This window comes from Crocuta crocuta, unplaced genomic scaffold (genome assembly GCF_008692635.1).
Source record: "Crocuta crocuta isolate KB4526 unplaced genomic scaffold, BGI_CrCroc_1.0 scaffold62, whole genome shotgun sequence".
Lineage (NCBI taxonomy): Eukaryota > Metazoa > Chordata > Mammalia > Carnivora > Hyaenidae > Crocuta > Crocuta crocuta.
The window spans coordinates 4,139,619-4,158,128 of record NW_027529173.1 but is presented as its reverse complement, the minus strand read 5'-3'; the positions used below and the strand labels follow the sequence as shown (position 1 = coordinate 4,158,128).

General features: G+C 35.9%; 1 protein-coding gene and 1 long non-coding RNA gene across 2 annotated transcripts in view; one reads left to right on the top strand and one right to left on the bottom strand.

The window, feature by feature from the left end:
* Positions 1 to 17,445, bottom strand: part of LOC144226296 (uncharacterized) — a 51,155-nt gene extending 33,710 nt beyond the window's left edge. Inside the window, exons 1-2 of the long non-coding RNA XR_013333590.1 lie at positions 17,385 to 17,445; positions 14,320 to 14,383 (exon numbers count right to left, since the gene is read on the bottom strand). This is a non-coding gene — a long non-coding RNA (uncharacterized LOC144226296). The remainder of the gene's footprint in view (positions 1 to 14,319; positions 14,384 to 17,384) is intronic.
* HDAC9 (histone deacetylase 9) overlaps positions 1 to 18,510 on the top strand; it is a 908,040-nt gene that overhangs the window by 125,072 nt on the left and 764,458 nt on the right. The gene's annotated exons all lie outside the window — the stretch shown is intronic.

Here is an 18,510-nt window from a genome sequence, read left to right as displayed (position 1 = left end):
ATTATTAGTAAAGTTGAAAAAAAGTCCTATGGGGCTTTTATATTTCTCTTGGGAACAGTTTGCTTTTGATAGTTGCCACACTTTTCTTAAGGTGCTTGATTTTCAGATTTAAGAGCTTTTAATATATCCCTGCTACATATTATAAATCATTGCATACTTTGAATTTTACCTTTACTGTGATATTTCTTGCACAAAACCTTAAAATTTTGGTATATTCACAAATGTCTTTCTTTTTCCTTATGGTTTTTGGCTTTTGTTTCTATGCTAAGAATAAAAACCACAAGTAGAGTTTGTTGGACACTAAGCACTTTATGAACATGCTCTCATTCAATCCTCATAACCACCCACTGAATAAGATACTATTAATTCTTCTTTTATAGATGGTAAGTAAACAATTTATCCAAGATTTATAGTTTTAAATGATGGTGCCACAATTAAAATATGGATAGTCAGGTACCTCCTGAATCCCAAGATCTCTGATACAAACAAAAAACAAAACCTCCTCTATTCTTTCTACTTTTTTATTTTTTAAATAAATTTTTATATATAATAATTCCTGGGGAATTCATTTTAACAGTGTGAGGAGCAATAGAACTGTTTAATTTTATTTTTGTTTTATGCTATATGTATATTACATTTGTCTACTTGTAGACTCTTTTTTATTATGATCTGTAACTTCTCTACTAATATCATACTGTTTAAATTACTCTAGTTTATTTTTTTCTCTTCAAAACTCCCTTCACTATTCTTACACACCTTTTTTTCCAGAATCAATGTTAAATTCAGTTTATAAAATCTCTCTTCCAAGTAGTTTGCAATTGTACTGTTAACATCTTTACAGTACTAATCATCCTATAGGAAAATAGTACATCTTTTAATTAACCTTTTTAGTTGTTGTACAATTAACTTCATTTAGGTCTCAAACATTTTATTTGGATACATCCCTAGGTTATATCTTGATTAAGTTGGTTATTCAGATTTATAACTGCATGCCATTTTGGTAGTGGTGTATGCTACTTGTCATTGATATTTACCCTGCTGATTGCCATTTTATGATTATTATGTTAGAACGAATATATCCTCTTTTTGTATAAAATATCCTCTTTTTGTATAATCAGTGCCAGAGAGGAAAGAATGTTTTCAGTTTGTTGGTGGCCAAAGATTCTATTTAATGAGCTATTAGTATCTGAAAATCCAGTTTCATTTATATCTTCATAGTTATTGGTTGATTTGGATTCTGGAAATCCATTTAAAATTATCTTTGAGCGAAATAAGTCAGGCAGAGAAGGACAAATACCGTATGTTTGCACGTATAGGAGGATTAGGAGGAACTTGACGGAGGAACAAGGGGGAGAAGAAGGGGGGAAATGGTGGGGGAAAGGGAGAGAGGCAAACCATGAGAGACTCTTGAATGCTGACAAAAACTGAGGACTGATGGATGTGGGGGGGAGGGGGGATGGGCATGGAGGAGGGCACTTGTGGGGATGAGCACTGGGTGTTATGTGGAAACTAATTGGACAATAAACTATTTGTAAAAAAAATATATATTTTCCCAAACAAACAACAACAACAATATATATATATATATATATATACTGTAATAAAAGTTATGTGAATGTGAAAAAAAAATAAAATTATCTTTGAGGGGCAGTTTATCAAAACTGAACTGAGAGTCATGTAGCACCATTGAGATAGGCAGAATTTTACATTTAAATTGTCAGCACAAATAGTTCTTTCCAAACAAGTTAATTGTTTTCCCAGTTGTCGATGGTTTTGTCATACATATAGTTTATAGGAAGAGTTTGGTACTCCTTTGAGATTTAGGGCTGCAGTAGCATCACACACATCACATGCAGAAACTCTTTGCTATTTCTTACATTGCTGCTGTGTCTTATGGGGAAACCAAGGGAAAGGAGGCCTTAAGTTGCATTTTCCTTACATAGTGTGACCAAGGACTGTAGAAGAAGTGAATGGAGAAGTGTTTTAGAAATCAAATTTCTAAAAGAAATATGAGGTTATATAAATACAGTATAAAGTGATTACTGTAGCAGAAGAAGGCCAGAGGGAGTCAGAAAAAGGAGGAAGTATAATAAAAAGAAGACAAAATGGGAAAAGACACCTTTCCCCCCAAAAGGCATGAAAGGAAGTTGGAGAATATGGAGGATTGAAGAGGAAGGAAGGGGCATGAAAGTATGAAAACCATGCAACAAAATAAAGACGAGGAAAATTTAGTAAAGCTGATGGATCCTTGCAGATATAGTTGGCTTACAAAACAAAAAACAAAAAGCCCCACCAATCTTTTCCTTTAAACTGTTCAGTTTCTAAATAAAGAAGTTGTTGATTTCTCTTTAGCAGGCTATTTTAGTAGTACATTTTGGAGATTTCTTCATGGAACATTAAGATATTTTACTACCTGACTGAAAGTGAATAAACAGAACTGGAGAATTTCTGCTTTGCACATTTCTGAAGCTTTATTATATCCTTATATAGGTAAAGAGAGAAGTTATACACAGAGTATGCCAAAATGACCACATGCTTCACACTTGCACTACCTCTTTTTATGAAGCTAAATTTGGAGTTTTCAAAACCTCCTGTTTAAAAATACATGCCAAAAGACTTCTGCTTATTGCACATTTTGTTCCTGTCCTGTACAACTTAGATCTTCATTTACAATTCTTTTGGAATGTTTTCCCTTTTGTCATAAATACAAAAGGATATTGACATATAATCCTTCACTATGTTTTATGCAGTAGCATAATTCTCAAAATTTGAGAACATATATATTTTTTCCTTCAAGTCTAGAGACAAATCTTACAAGAATGTTTAATTATGTATTCATGCATATACATGGACTTTTAAATATAATTGAATGAATAAAAATGAAGTTGCCACAAATTAGTTTATGCAGGCATTCTTCACTTAAAATAACAGATTCTTTACAAGAAGAAACATTTTCTGACAGATTATAATTCTATTTTGTGATTTATATTTTTCTGATAAGTTTCATTAAAAAATTATAGATTTGTTTTATCAAAGGGAAAACTTGTCCCTTGATTTTAAATATGAAATCATATTCAGGAATATATCAGTCCTTTTAAAATAATATATTTAAACATAAAATAATAATGTAAAATTTATTAGAAAACATATTGAGAATATTAATAGTAGTCTTATGCTCGATAAAAATGTTAAAATTAAAGAAGAGAATTCTAGAAACTCTCAAAATACATTATTAATCTACCTTAACTTGACTCATAATAGAATTAACCCATGCTTTCAAAAATACCAACTTGCCTGTTTTTTAACAGTCTGGAACTATATTTAACCATACATGTCTACACTTTATTGTATGTTCCTGGATAAGATAAATTTAGAGTATGTGAAGTTTAAGGGTAAAATGTTGGTGAAATTGCTGTTTGAACTGTTTTCTAAATGTGTGATTTTTCTGCAATGAACTAATGGATAAAAACGATCTGCAAATTAGCGAATTCTTAATGTGCTAGCTCATATGTTTCCAATTTAGGGTTTATTTCAATAGAGTGCTGTTAATAAAATTTTTAAAAGTATATCAGAGTGATGTCAAGAGTCTAAAGTTTATTAGATAGAAAATGTTAGATGGGATTTGAAAGTAAGAAATATTTTAAGAGTAGCTATAACTTAACTGGAGGTAATAGCTGTGCCTGAATTATGGATAAGATGGCAGGATAGCATCTAATTACTTACTCATTTATTCAACAAGCAACAATTTCAGAGCACCTACTCTTGGCCAGGCCCTTGCTAGGTTACGGGAACTATCATAGTAAACCAGACATCTCTTATCCATCTTTCAGAGCTTATAGACTTACCCAAAATAGTACATGGGAATTATGATTTGGGAATTTGAGTGTTCCCAATAGAAATCACTCCTTGTCCCTATATGATTTCTGAGCAAAGCGAGAAAGGAAAGAAAAGAGGATGGTGGATGGGAAACAAAATTAACATCTTTATACTGATACAGATGGTTTTAGACTATATAGCTTGTATCAAGGGGCAAGTGGGCTTTCTGATACTAAACTCCTTCTAATGCTATGAGAAATGTACTCATAGCATTCTGGGAATGCTGGGAAACTACATGCACCTTAGAAGAGAAGCATCTGGCCCCTGTGACATTAATAACATTGAGAAGCAAAGCGCATGCTGTCTCTGGGTAGAATGGTTCTTTTCTCCTGGGAGAAAGACACTGTGTTTCTCTTTTAAAATTCACCCTGTCAGTTATTCCTTCTTTGGGGGAAGAGTAGGAACTAGTAGCTGTGGTCCTCCCATATGAGGGAAACTTCAAGAGTGGTAAGGAAGCATTCCCCCTCTGAATAATAATAGTGTGTGGTAAGCTAGGGTTTATAAGAAAGGAAGTATGGAATGCTATGGGATCATAAGCTAGTTTAGGGCTTCAGTGGTAGTGAGATTTAAGCTGCAGGAGTCAGGTGTAGTATTGGGGAAAGATTTTGGAGGCAGGATGACAGACTTGTATTGGTAACATCTATAGAATTAAGAGAAATTCAAAATGGCCAGTCGCAGCTTAGAGTATGAGACCAAGAATGGAGAGCACTGCTGCAGGTATGTGAGCTGTGAGCAAATCTCAGAGAATGTTGTGATCCAAATTCAGGTGAAAGAAGGGCAACTGGACACATTGTGAGAGTTTTAAGCAGAGCAGTGACACAATCAGATTTGTGGATTAGACATATCATTCTGGCTGTAATTTGGACGGAAGCAAAACTGGAGAGAAGGAGAAACCTGTGAGGGAAGGAGGTTTAAGGATAGAAATGGATACATTAGTCTAATTTTGTGCATTTTGTCCTTGGAGGGCAATATATTCAAGGAAAGGTATTTAGATGGTTACTTGAGTGCATACATGTAAAGCTGTTATCAATGCCTTATATTTGAAATATTGATCAATAAATGTGTGGTAAGCTGGGGCAGCTGCTAATTCAGTCTTCTTATCTTCTGATAGAAACTTTTTAATAATATTACATATTTTCTTTAGTTTTCTGGTGAATCTAATTATTTGAATAAAATGACTTAAAATTTTTTTTGAAAGAACATCTAAAAATACACTGTTTACTATAAGATACTGTTGATATCTTATAGGTGTTCTGGTATATGGGAGAACAAAGGAAAAATTACTTTTGAGAAGACACATTTTCATTGAAAGTGAACCTGCTAAAAATACATAGCCACACCCAAAATGCATTGTACAACCAATTTTTCTTAGATGCTGTCAACCTACAACTATTTAAAGGCTGCAATATTTCAAAAGGTAATAATTTATATAAACTTTGTTCTTAGGTACAAATAAAGAGCCTGGAACTGTATCTGATAAACTTCTAAATTTGTATGAGAAAGTTCTTGCAAAGGTAATCTTGTACTACCTAGCTGAAGGTCCCTCAGCATTAACTAACAATGTAGCCTGCTGCCTGCTGTCATTTTTCTTTTATTAGATATATTATCATATTATTATTTTTACAGCTTTTGTGTAGTGTTATAATAGCTTCCAAAGAATTTTTCCTAATATTTTGAGACCTTTTGTTTGCACTCTTGATTTGAAACAGTGTGACCTGTTAGTGCTTACTGGATGAATTATATGCTTTGAATGTCTCTTTTTCTACGCCAGTGTGCTAATACGTTTTTATTCACTTTCTCTTGTGTTATAATAATTATATTTAAGTTTCATGGCAATCTTCTTTAGTCTATATGTGCTCAAAAGATTTATTTGCATTTCTATCCAGAATAAATCAAAATAAATTTTGCTAGAAGTGGCACCATGTGAATTGAATCTCTTTAGCTTGTAGTTCCTAATCACCATGCTTTAACTGGTAGAAATGTTAATGTTCGGTGGCAAAAGAATTGCAAACACTTTTACACCCACCTTTAGTCACATATACTTTCATAGAATAAAGGTGACTGCTTACTACTCAAAGATTTCACAATTTCTATTCTGATTTTTGATTTTTATTATTTCCAAGTGATTTTTTATAAAGATTAATTATCTTTATAAATACTTCCATTGTAATTTATGGACAAATTCATTGTTAAATGAAACAGATGAACTTATGAAGATGAAGCTTAAAGCTCTAGTTTTGTGATAGGTGTTGAACTCCTTTGATTAAAAACCATCTGGTAACATTACATCCCCTGAAATACAGTTTCACCGATATAACAATCCTGATGTTCTCTTTACTGTTATAAAGGAAACCCGTGACATTAGAAGGAAATACTTCTAGAGAAAAAAGGCAAATTATATTTCCTTCCCTCCAGGGAGATTTTCTAGAAAGCTCAAGCAGGTTGTGGGGTGGGGCCAAGAAGTGAGAAGTTTTAGTTCAAAAAAGGAGCTGCAGTCTGATGGCCTCTTCCTTCTTAGCACACCCTCTTTTTGTCTCTGCGTCTCTCTGGTTCTGGGATAGATGTGAAAAAGCATGTGCTCTCTAGCTCTTATCTTTATGCTTTTACTAGGAGGAAGGCTGGAACTAGCACTAAGACTCTGAGTTCAGGAGGAAAGTTTAGTCTGAGAAAATTAGGCTGAATAGGATAAAGTTTGTACCCTACTAAACTAGTCTTGTAAATCCATCAGTTAGTAAAATAGAATGACTGCTAACTAACTACCTGTAGTTGTGTGCGTCTGTCATTCTTGGGAGGGACTCTGAGGAGTGTCAAAAGTCAGTATGACCCATGCAGAGGAGGACCCAAGTTTTGTGGGTTGTCAATCTTAAAACTTTGGTGGTTCTCTTTAGAAAAAGCTATACACAATTACAGATAACAAAATGAGTGAAAAGCTTTGGAAGGTAACTGTGCAAGTAAATAGCCCTGAACTTAAGCTTCATTAATTCACAGTAAATCCACCTCTAATTTCATGCATACACCTATACCTATTAAGTTAAATTCTAAATTGATAACAAAACTAAATATTTTAAATAAGTTTGAATGTCATATTTTGAAGAATCCATCCTTGGTCCTTTCCTTTGTGATTTCACCATGTCACATGTAAGTGGTAAGGTCATGGTGCACTTGCAGGTACTGCCCCCTAGATTCTAAATTTCAGGCACATGGAGATGTCTTCCCCAGTGACAGGTCTCTTGTACCTAGCACTGTGATTGGAAGACTGTGGTTGTTTAAACTAGAATAGGGGGATGCTGGGATCATGCGTATGATCCTTAAGCACTTTCCAATAGTAGTTCTGGTGCTGGACTAAATGTGCTAGTAGAGGCCTTTAGTGCTATTATAGCAGAAGCNTGGCCAGATTTCATTGTTTCTCATTGCCATGTAGTATTCCATGGTATAGATAAACCACATCTTCTTGATCCATTCATCTGTTGATGGACACTTAGGCTCTTTCCATGTTTTAGCTATTGTGGAGAGTGCTAGCAGAAGCAGTTTTTATCAGTCATATGGACAGCAGCTGCCAAGTCTGTTCTACCTGAGATGTTGTATATGGGAAGGATGGCTTTCAACTATACACAAAAATTCATAAAGTACAGTCTAAGAGTCCATCCCTCTGCTAGGAAGCAGTAATTAGAACAGATCTGAAGGCAGACTAAAATACAAAATGCCTTCTGAGGATATTTTGCTTCTCTATGAACACGTTAGAAATGTATTTCCTGAGACAAAAAGATCAAGGAAAAATAATGGAAGGCACAATTCAGAGATCATAATTTTTAATTTGATGAAGTTATACTTCATCTGACTGGATGATTAATTTTAAATCAGAAGTCTACAGATTTTACAGCTAAGATATCATACTATATCTAAAAAAATCACAATAAATACATTATTTCTTTTGATAAGTTGAGCTTAATATATGAAAGGAGACAAATAATGGCTTTGTAGACTAGAATAAAATGATTCTGTTGCTTACGTTTAGTATTTATAAGACTTAAGTTTGGGAGTTTGCTGGGGGGTCTTTATATATCCATGTGATTTATTTTTAACACTCTGAAAAATATAGGATCAGTTCCACAAATACTGTACTTATTTTGCCAAAGGAGAAATATCCCCAAACAAGAAATTTGCGGGGTGATAGAAGAAGCTGTATAAACGATGACAAGATGGGCTATGTAATTTGCAGTGCCCAGTCAATACACAATGAAATATGAGAACTCTTGTTTAAAAAATTAAGAATTTTAAGATAACAACAGCAGAGTATGAAGCCAAATGTGGGACTCTTCCAGTCTTGGGGTGCTGTACAGCCACATGGCTTGCATGCAAGATGTCCTTGCATGGTTTATGAAAACTGCCATTAAAGACTTTACTCATAATGTTGTCTGGTGCATTATACAGAAAGATTTATGAGATAAATTCCTCTTTGATCACAGCCCCAGAAAAGTGTTTATCATTCTCAATGACCTCCTAGGTTCTTTGAGCTACCACTGTTAAGTGTTATGCTCAAAAGGGGTGTTGTACTCTGGGTTTTCTTATTTATTCTTTATTATTTGATGTTAGTTTTGTAAGCATTGTTAATGGGTTTTGGCCTTTTGTGTTTTAGGCCATCTCACATTTTCTCTTGAAACAGAACTCTTAAAACTGGTTTTAAAAGTTGATTCAAAAGGCCTATCATCATCAACATTTTTATTGGGTGCAGTAATAGCTCCATTAATGAAATCAGTGCATTCCAACAACATAATTATTTTTTAGACACCTCATAACCTCAGGCAGAAATAATCTGGGAAGCAGTAGGATGCATTCCAAATAAGAAAGAGTACAGGACAGAAATTTTAAATAGCATTAAAAATATCTTAGTTTTGAGCAAAAACTTCAGCAGTTAAGGTTAAAGGAGATGAAGGCTGGGGTTTGGTTTATACTTGGGAAAGGAAAATCCATTGGGAACAAGCATAGAGGGAAGGGACCTTCTGGCAGACAGACCTTTGCTGGGGTGATGTAGGCTCACTTCAGATGTAACATATGCTCTTCTATTCCCTAAAGTTTCCAACAGCCTTAGCCAGGGTCTCAGAAGAGCAAGGAGCCATTGTGGCTTATGGAGATGTGCTCTGTGGCTCCCTCCCCAAATCATCCCACAAGAATTAAAGTGGGTTGTGCTTCAAGTAGGGCTGCTGTGTTCATTTGTGTACGTTTTTTCACTGCAAGATTCATTGGGTAATAGACAAGTGGCATCTGAATTTTTCCCTACTCTATGAAGATCAAGCTGTATCCCCTAGTGGGTCTATGCCCTGCTTCTCATATAAGCTAGTGTTTAGGACTACTTAAGAATTAGCTGAAAGTAGGCTTAGTAGACAGTCTAAGTATTCAGCCATCCTTTGGAATGAGAAAATGCCTTTCCTTATTAGGAATAAAGAATTATTTCTAATTAAAGACCTTTAAAAATCAAGATATTTTAAATTAATTTCAGTGTGAATGGGTACTGGTTAAAGTGGAATGGTAAGAGTAGTGATTATTCAGTTTTTGATAGGTACATGGTAGGTGAGGACCCAGAGCTTCTTTGTATCAATTAGAAGCTAGAGAATGGGAGAAGTGGATGCAGAAGGAAATATAGTATTTTTCATAATATTGGTTTTGGTTTAGGTACCCTCTTACAAGGGTATTTGTTAATTGAACTATTACTTATATGTATTAATTGAAGTACTATTTGATTTGAATATAATATTCTCTCAGTTTTTCTTATCCTTTAGGTGTTCAAGGAAATATTTTTATTCCCTTCTTAAAACTTATGGAAACATGTAAAATCATATATAAACACATGGAAAGATATACATTGATAAATTAGATAACATTTTTATAATAACAAATGAGAACAAGTTAATTTCCATTAAATACAAAATAATGGGCACATTTGTGATTTGTGCTGCTTATCATAATTATGAGATATGACATTTAAAGCTCATATAAATTGAGACTTAGCCTGTACTTCCACATTTAAAACACTAGTTATCTTCTAAGTAGAATCTTACCCGTGTATGACTGTCCTAGTTGGAGTATTATTCCTCCTGCTTACCATGGGGCTTGACTGCTTTCCACCAAAATATGTTGAGTGCCTGCTATTTGCCAAACATGCTGCTAGAGGTTGTAAAGCCAACTCCCCCCGAGTCCCGCCCCTGCCCCCCGGGTTGAGGTATAGTTAGTACACAGCATGATTGTACCCTTTCTTCATTGTTTCTCCCTTGTTATTATAGTCCCTAATACTTCGATCACTGTTCAACTACTGTTGCAAGCCTCCATCTTGGGAAAATTACAGACTTCTCTCTCTTGCTATCTTTTCTGTAAAATCTTCACCAATTTCCCTACTTGGAAACACTTCTTCCCTAGTGTTTTCCAGATCAATCCATATTTTACTTTTTTATCATAGTCATTTCCATTTATATCTTTATTCCACACTAGATTTCAAGGTCCCTGATGGCATGGATTCTAATGAATTCTTGACTCTCTCTTCCTTATGCTACTAGCAAAATTCCTTTCTCATAGGTCGTGCTCAAAAATAGTATGTTGCATTAAATCAGATTGGATTAAAATAATGGTTAGCCATTCATGGACACAGATCGTTGATCCAGTGAGCTGTAGAGTCAGATTGAGTTATTGTTAGCATCCGTAATTTATATTTGTTGCACAATGGAAAATTTAAGGCTGAATCTCCTATCTTCTGAATAAATCAACTGTTATCATCATTTTCTGTTGCCTTGTCTAGCCTGGTATATTTGCACACATAATTTCTATGATCATAGACCCATGTATATAGATTCAGTTTTGAGTTCTCTACTCTTCTTTCAGATATGTGGGAGGCTCTTAATTAAACTAAAGAAACAATAATTTTTTTTAATAGTTGAGAACTTTTGAAGGATTGTTACCGAAAGCAGCCTTTTAATTCTGAGAGAAGCATGTGTAGAGGCTTCTTATTAAGTTTCAGAAAGTATATCCTTTTTAATGGCAGTGTTATAAATGATGCCCATATATATCAGAGGATCATCCTAGACTGAGCCTTTTCTCCAATGAAATAGCAGTATCTAATAATTTGTGATGAAATTCTAATTATTTTAATGGGATTATTTTGCTTCTCGGCCTATCAAACAATTTGTTTTACACCTTTACTCATTATTTTTCATTTTTAAAGACTTAAATAGAGGAGCCATGACAGAACAGAAGTCCTGATTCATCTCTTGTACCATTAATTATGCCATGACAACTTCAGTACTGATGAGACCCCTAAGACAAATGAATCTAGTTGGGTCATACTTGGTTTAATGGATTTCATTCTTTACACTTCAAACGAGTTTTCTTAGAAAACTATTAATCACTAAACTATGGATTAAATAGTGACAATAATGGAAATATAACCAACAACAAATTGTACATGGTTGGCTTCTCCAAGGATTTGACAGCTAATTTATAAAACAAGTTATTTTTATATAGTAAGATTTTGTGACTGAAGTAAAATTGCTTAGGTAAAATGCTCAGCATTATTCTGTAGTGTTTGAGGGAATGATGCATGCAGAGACCTTCATCCTTCTCTCTTGACCCCTTTCCTGCCACTTCATGAAAGATTTCAATTGGTCCTGACTCATTGCCAGCACATGCCCTTGAAACAGTTGCTAAGTTTGCTAGTATAAAAGGCTATGAAATCTGTTTTTATCTTGTCAACTCAGGGTTCACATTGGAGAGCTTTCAATTGTAGGAAACTTGGCAAATAGGTAAAGCAAAATTCCAAAAATTCTGTTGTGGGAGAGTGATAGCATCTTTTCAGTTCAGGAAAGGCATACACTGGGAAAATGAAGAGAAGGAATTTTGTGACAAGGTGGCAGAGGCTTTGAAAGGCAGAATGTGGGGTTTTATTCATATATCTACGTGTGGTTGCAGGACCACCAATTTGAGATACTCCCAGAACTTGTAAAAAATGCCCTTCTTTAGACTTATTGTTCACATTACTAAGGGGGAAGCCTCTGAAATTGGACTTTTATTTCATTTTTTTAAAGGTTTATTTATTTTTGAGAGAGACAGTGTGAGTGGGGGAGGGGCAGAGAGTGAGGGAGGCACAGAATCTGAAGCACGCTCCAGGCACAGAGCCTGATGCTGGGCCCAAACCCACAAACCATAACACCATACCTGAGACCAAGTTGGATGCTTAATTGACTGAGCCACCCAGGCACCCCTATTTTATTTAATTTTTAAAGTTTTTTCATTTATTTTGAGAGAGAGAGAGAGAGTGAGTGTGTAAGTGGGGGGAGGGTCAGAGAGAGAGGGAAAGAGAGAGAATCCCAAGCAGGTCTGCACTCTCAGCATGGAGCCTGACATGGGGCTTGATTCCAAGAACTGAGAGATCAAGACTTGGGCTGAAATCAAGAGCTTGATGCTTAACAGACCAAGCCCCACAGGCACCTCTCAAATTTGCATTTTAAACAAATATCCCAGCTGATTCTTGTCCCACTTTAGACTGAAAATCACTGCTGCAGGTTAAGAATTTGGTAAAACATCATATTTGTATGTATTTTAATATATTTTTTCAAATGGTAACTTTTTTAAGTGGTGTAAAAGGGTAAAGAAAAAAAACATGCTCATCGCTTTACCGAAAACTGACACTGAAAATATACTTCTCAAAGGCCCAGTATGTCCTTTAAGCAGTGCTATGCTGGTAAGTGTTTAACGACTAGCTCTCTGAAAATAAACAGGCCACACACAAGTCCTGATTTGTAGCATTTGTTGATTTCAAGCTACCAACTTAATGTTATTAAATGGAGAATTGGGAAAACATATGCACAATTGTTTCCAGTTTTCTAACACCCATGAGTTTAACTAGTGATTGCCTGTTGGTATTGGTAATATCGGTGAGTGTTAAAATTGTATGTATGTAGGGGCACCTGGATGACAGAGTCAGTTAAGCATCTGACTTTGGCTCAGGTCATGATCTCATGGTTAATTGGTTCAAGCCCCATGTGGGCCTCAGTGATGAATACTCAAGAGCTTGGAGCCTCATTCAGATTCCGTGTCTCCCTTTCTCTCTGCCCCTCCCTTGCTCATGCTGTCTCTCTCTCTCTCTCTCTCTCTCTCTCTCTCTCTTTCTCTCTCTCTCTCTCTCTCTCAAAAATAAGTAGACTTTAAAAATAATTTTTTAAAATATTTTTATTTATTTCTAGGAGAGAGAGAGACAGCGTGAGCAGGGGAGGGTCAGAGAGAGAGGGAGACACAGACTCCGAAATAGGCTCCAGGCTCTGAGCTGGCAGTCAGCACAGAGCCCGACGCGGGGCTCGAACCGACGAACCGTGAGATCATGACCTAAGCAAAAGTCGGACGCTTAACCGACTAAGCCACCCAGGCGCCCCTAGAGTTAACTATTTAGGCTGAAAAGTTATATGGATGATAACAGATATTGCACCTTAAATATAACCATTAATTATTTTCAAAGCATGTTTTCAAACATTACCTTTGGGTCTTGCAAATATTCTGTGAGATTACTATGGCAGGGAAGATAGTATCAGCCTTATTTAATAGTTGAGAAAACAGAGCTGGTAAATTAAAAAAAAAGCTTATCCAAAGATACATAGCTATTAAGAGGTAAAGCCTGACTTAGAAGTTTTTAGACTCTGATGAAGTCATTTTGCTTCATTCTATACTAATACTTACCAAACTGTAGGATACATCCTAGGAGAGCTATGTGTAAAGTACTGAGAGTATAACACTATAGATGTAGCAAAATGATAATTTTTGAGATATCAGTTGGCATGCTCCTACAATACCATGTTTATTTTTGTTAACACTATTTGACCTATCCCCAGGTCTAGACATATGAGGCATTCATTCCACCCTCATTGGCAGTTGTTTTCGTGCCACATGGAGTGATCCAGACCTCCAGGGAGACAATTCAGAGAATGGAAGAAAACTAATGAGGAGCTGAAATCCCCCAGAAGACTTCTGAATATATGCCAGTAGCTCTCAAAATATAGTCCCTGAGACCAACTGCATCAGCATCAGCTAGGAACTTGTTAGAAATGCAACTTCTTGGGCGTCCCACTCCAGACATGCTGAGTCTGAAACTGTGGGTCCATTGCCAGAGATCTATAATCAACAGGCCCTCCAAGTGATTCTTTTGCTTGCTAAAGTTTGAGAAGAGGTCTAGGTCTTATCCTTCATAACCAGAAACCCTAGAAGGGTCAGAGGATCTTAAGGAAGAGAAGACCTCGCTGTCTCATTCCAAATTGACAAACTTTAAATCAGAAATAACTAATCACTAATTTGATTGTATTTACTTGAAGTGACTCAATTAAATTGTCAGCTGTTAACTGGAATTAAGGATTTAAAGTAGAAATTAAGTTTAGTTTAAGGGAAATTAAGATGGTTACATTGCATACACACCTGGGTTCGTGGCTTATAAAATCGAATTTTCTATGTGCACTTTGGATGCGCTTGGAATTTTGTCCTAGAATGAACCAAACAGATGAAGTGAACACGCAGACTTGGAACCCCATGTAGTGTCAGATGGCAGTTCATACACTTGACTGAATTAAGATTTCTTATGTGCAGCTATGAGCTGGGAAGGTAAAACGTTTGAGATAGGAAGGTATGGGCAAATGTGGTCCATGTGACTGGTCTTTGTGCTGTAACTTTGGCTCCCTGCCCCATGTCTTTCACTTCCCTGATTTGACTGATTGTACTTTGGGCTTCTCCTTTACCTTGGTGTACCTCACCATGGTCTTAACCAGGGTGATCAACTTATCCCAGTTTTACCTGAGATTCCCCCACTTTTAAAGTTGAAAGTCTCATGTCCTGGGATCCTCTTAGTCCTGGGCAGACTGGAATAGTTGGTCACCCTAATCTTGACTCACTTAACTTAAGACCGCAACTCAGTATTTCCTTTGCTTCACTGATGCATGTTGATCCCACATCTCTGACAGGCTGGTGATCCCAGTTTATTCTGCTCCTGGGGAACTCCAGGGCAATTGACTACCATGAGTCCCTGTGAAACAGTCATTTATGTCTTGTACATGTAAGTCATATTTGTAGAAGCCATGATTAGCAGTTATTTTTAGCACCATGTTAAGTATTTCTTACTGATTTGGAGATATCTAGTTACATATTACTGACATAGCCTAACTGCAGTTTATTAAAGCTTGGAAACATTGTTGCTGTTGAGTGACTTCAATTAAGGAAAATCACTTAGAGTGGGATTTAATAGCTTGGCATAGCACTGGGGGTATTGATTATTTGTGTGATACCTGAAAGTGGGGTTTCTAAAAAAATTAACCCTTTGTTTAAGGAATAGGGTATGAGAGTTCTGAGATGAAGAGAAAGGAAACCTATCTCTTAGCCTAGAATTGAAATGATCAAGGCACACTAGGAGTTAATGGCCAGATAAAAGAAAATAATTCATGGAAATATTTTGGAGAAAGAATGAATGAGGTACTCCTCTGGATGATTGAGAGATTCATGATATCACTGATGAAAGAATAGGCAAGTCTAAATATAGACAGTTGAAGTGAATGCAGTTTTAGAATTGATAAGTGTCAAGAACTCAGATGATGCCAAGAAGTTTGATATTTGAGTAAGGCCTAGGAGAAAAGAGTGGATAGCATATGCTCTTTTGTGTTTTCTTATCAAAGGTGATGGTTGAAACCTTGGAGGTGGTGTAGTATCCTTGAATCAGTATGGAAGATAATTATCAAGAGCACACAGCTGAGTTGAGTAATGTCAATGGCCATAAATCTTTTGGTTATTCTATGATATGTTTTGATGCTTTATGTAATTAACATTGATTCAGGATTTTATTGTGCTTCTTCCATGTTATTTTAGCAATAGAAATTTCAGTGAACCAATTAGAACAGTGAACTTGATTACACATGCTAATGAAGGTCTTCTTAATTAACTTTTTAATATAAAAACATCATCAAGTTCTTAAGAGCTATTTACTGCCTCCATGATAAGGAAATTAGGATTTGAGAATACCGATAATACTCTAATCCCTCAATTTCTGTAGCATTTGTAATTTGCAGATCATTTTACCACTTATTTCATTTCTCTCTGACTAAAACCCTTTGAAGTAGGTGGCTTAATCCCCAATTTATAGATGGGTAAACTGAGGGAGGCACAGGATGATGGCATTGCCTGCAAAGACATGGTCAAATAAATTACACCCAAGTCAGGTCTTTTGGTTCTTTGACCAGTGTGTTTTCCATAGCAGCTTACATGCTGGCTGCTAACCTTAACTCCAGTGCTGTGAGTAGCTCCTCTAGTATTTCCCCAGCATAGTGTAGACTTAGAAGCTTGCAAAGATGTGCCTTCATTAATCACAGAAAGACAGCCCCTCTAAATATAGAAGTTTTAGATGGATAAATATATCTGACAATGCTGTAAGACTTTGGCACCACAATTTTCAGATTCAGTCATCTTCACCAGGAACCCTGGAATAAAATCAGGCTGATTGAGGGCAGAAGATGGCTGAGCCAATTAAAGAAAAACCCTAGGAAGCCTGGATTAAGTAGCACAAAGATGCAGATGAGTGAGCTGATGAAATTGCACCCCTAGCTGAAAAGCAGTACACTTTCAGTAAAACCATAGAATGTTCTGCTAACTTTTAGCAGTGGGAGTTATATAATCTAATAATTAATTGTCTGTAGCTTCTAGGCCTATTAGGGAGGTGTGGAACAGACTCCAGAGGCAAATCACTGACTTGTGTGGTGGTCAGGAACATTGCCTTAGGCACTCAGCTTCTTAATGGTAATGCTTACAAGTTGTTTTTCCTGTAATTTTTAACCCTGGGTACAATCCTTCTCCTGCTAATGGGTATTTTAAGTGTATCTTAAAGATTTTTCACTAGCCTTATACTTATAGTTGGAAATTGCTCATTTATCAAAAATACTTCCAAGTGTCAAATTTGGCACTTGTTCCCCCCCCACCCCCCGAAAGACAATGCCTAAAATAAAAGGTGACAGAATATCCCCAGCACACTGGAGAAAAATGAAGATTATTGCAAACAGAAAGGTAACATCCTTTTAAAATAGTTTAAACTGCCATAAGAACTAGAAGGAACCCCATTTTATCTGGGTTACTTTGAACAGACCATACTGTCACAAGGAGGAATATGAATTCTGACTCGGAAAGGAAGAGCCCCTGCAACCACACAGCATGAAGAGAGGTTAGAGAGAGGCTGTGAGCCCATGAAGGCTTTCAGACACCAGGGGCCATACGTTTCATTTTGATGTACATAAAAGCTGACCAACGACTTTGTGAAAACTTTGAGCTGCCTTCCTGACCACCTTGGTTTCTTTCCTTCACCCATAGATCAGCGTCATTGACAACCCTTTTCTTTTCAAGTGGTAAAAGAGGTTAAAAATAAAGTTCTATTTTAGATGTACCTTTGATTTTCTTCAAAAACATTTCAGATGATAGGAAAGAGAAATACAGGGATAAATTTTAGTACAGACCTGGCAGCGTCTTCCTATAGTTTAATCAAAAATGGGCTCAGCTTCAAATATATTAAGTTGCCACAGGAGAATGGGAGTGCCTTTTGGGAACAGTTAATAGTTCCCGGAATTTTAATATCCTTTTATCACAATACAGGGTGAAAGTTCCAAGGTAAATAAAGACAGACAACACTTAAAGGAATATTGCATAAAATGCAAGAGGTGACATTTTTAGAAGAAGTAATCCTTAATACAGTTTGCCTTTCCTATGAGATGTGCTGCATATATTCTCTGTATAATTTGGACATATTCCAAGACAGCAAACTCCAGTTTTCTTAAGTCTGTGTTGCTGGTCTCATCTCCTTAATATTGTCACAAGAGATCTTCTGCTTGGAACTTTATGAAAGTAAAGGAGAATACTATCTGGCATCTAAATCGGGCACTTTGGAGTAAATCCTTTAAAAAATGTTTACCTATTTCTTTGATTTATAATAGCAAATACTATACAGTCAAATCTACCATGGTATTCCTCACTATGCTTCCTACTTGGGAGTATTGATTAAAGCCTTAACCAAAGTGGCTTAGTTAGAATCTTGGATTTCGGTTGTAATTTGGGTATTGTCTTTGGTTGTGCTGGGTTCACAGTATGTAATGATTTTCTATTCTATGCTACATGTTTCGTTACTGAAAAAAGCCCTTCTTTGTATTGAAACTTATTAAAAGATTGCAGTTATTAGTAATTTATAATGTATGTTATTCAAGTTTCTGTTTTTACTATAAAAATTTGAAGAATATTTTATTTCATTCTCTGAACAGCTGGTGGGAGAATTTCTCTGAGGAAGAAATATTGCCTGGACTCTTGCATTAACTTTTTGCTTCTACCTTTGCCCCATATGGTTAATTTCTCACACAATAGTCAGATTGATCTTACTATAAGTCTTCTCATGTTATTTCTCTGCTCATAAATATCCAAAGGCTTTTCATCTTATCGAAACAAAATCTAGAATCTTCCACTTTTTCTGTAGTGCTGTAATTGATAGGCACCCAATCCCCCTACCCTCTTTCTGATTTCATCTCCTAAACCCTATCCATTGCTCATTTTACTCCACACTGGCCTCCTTGTTGGCCCTTACATACCGTAAACACA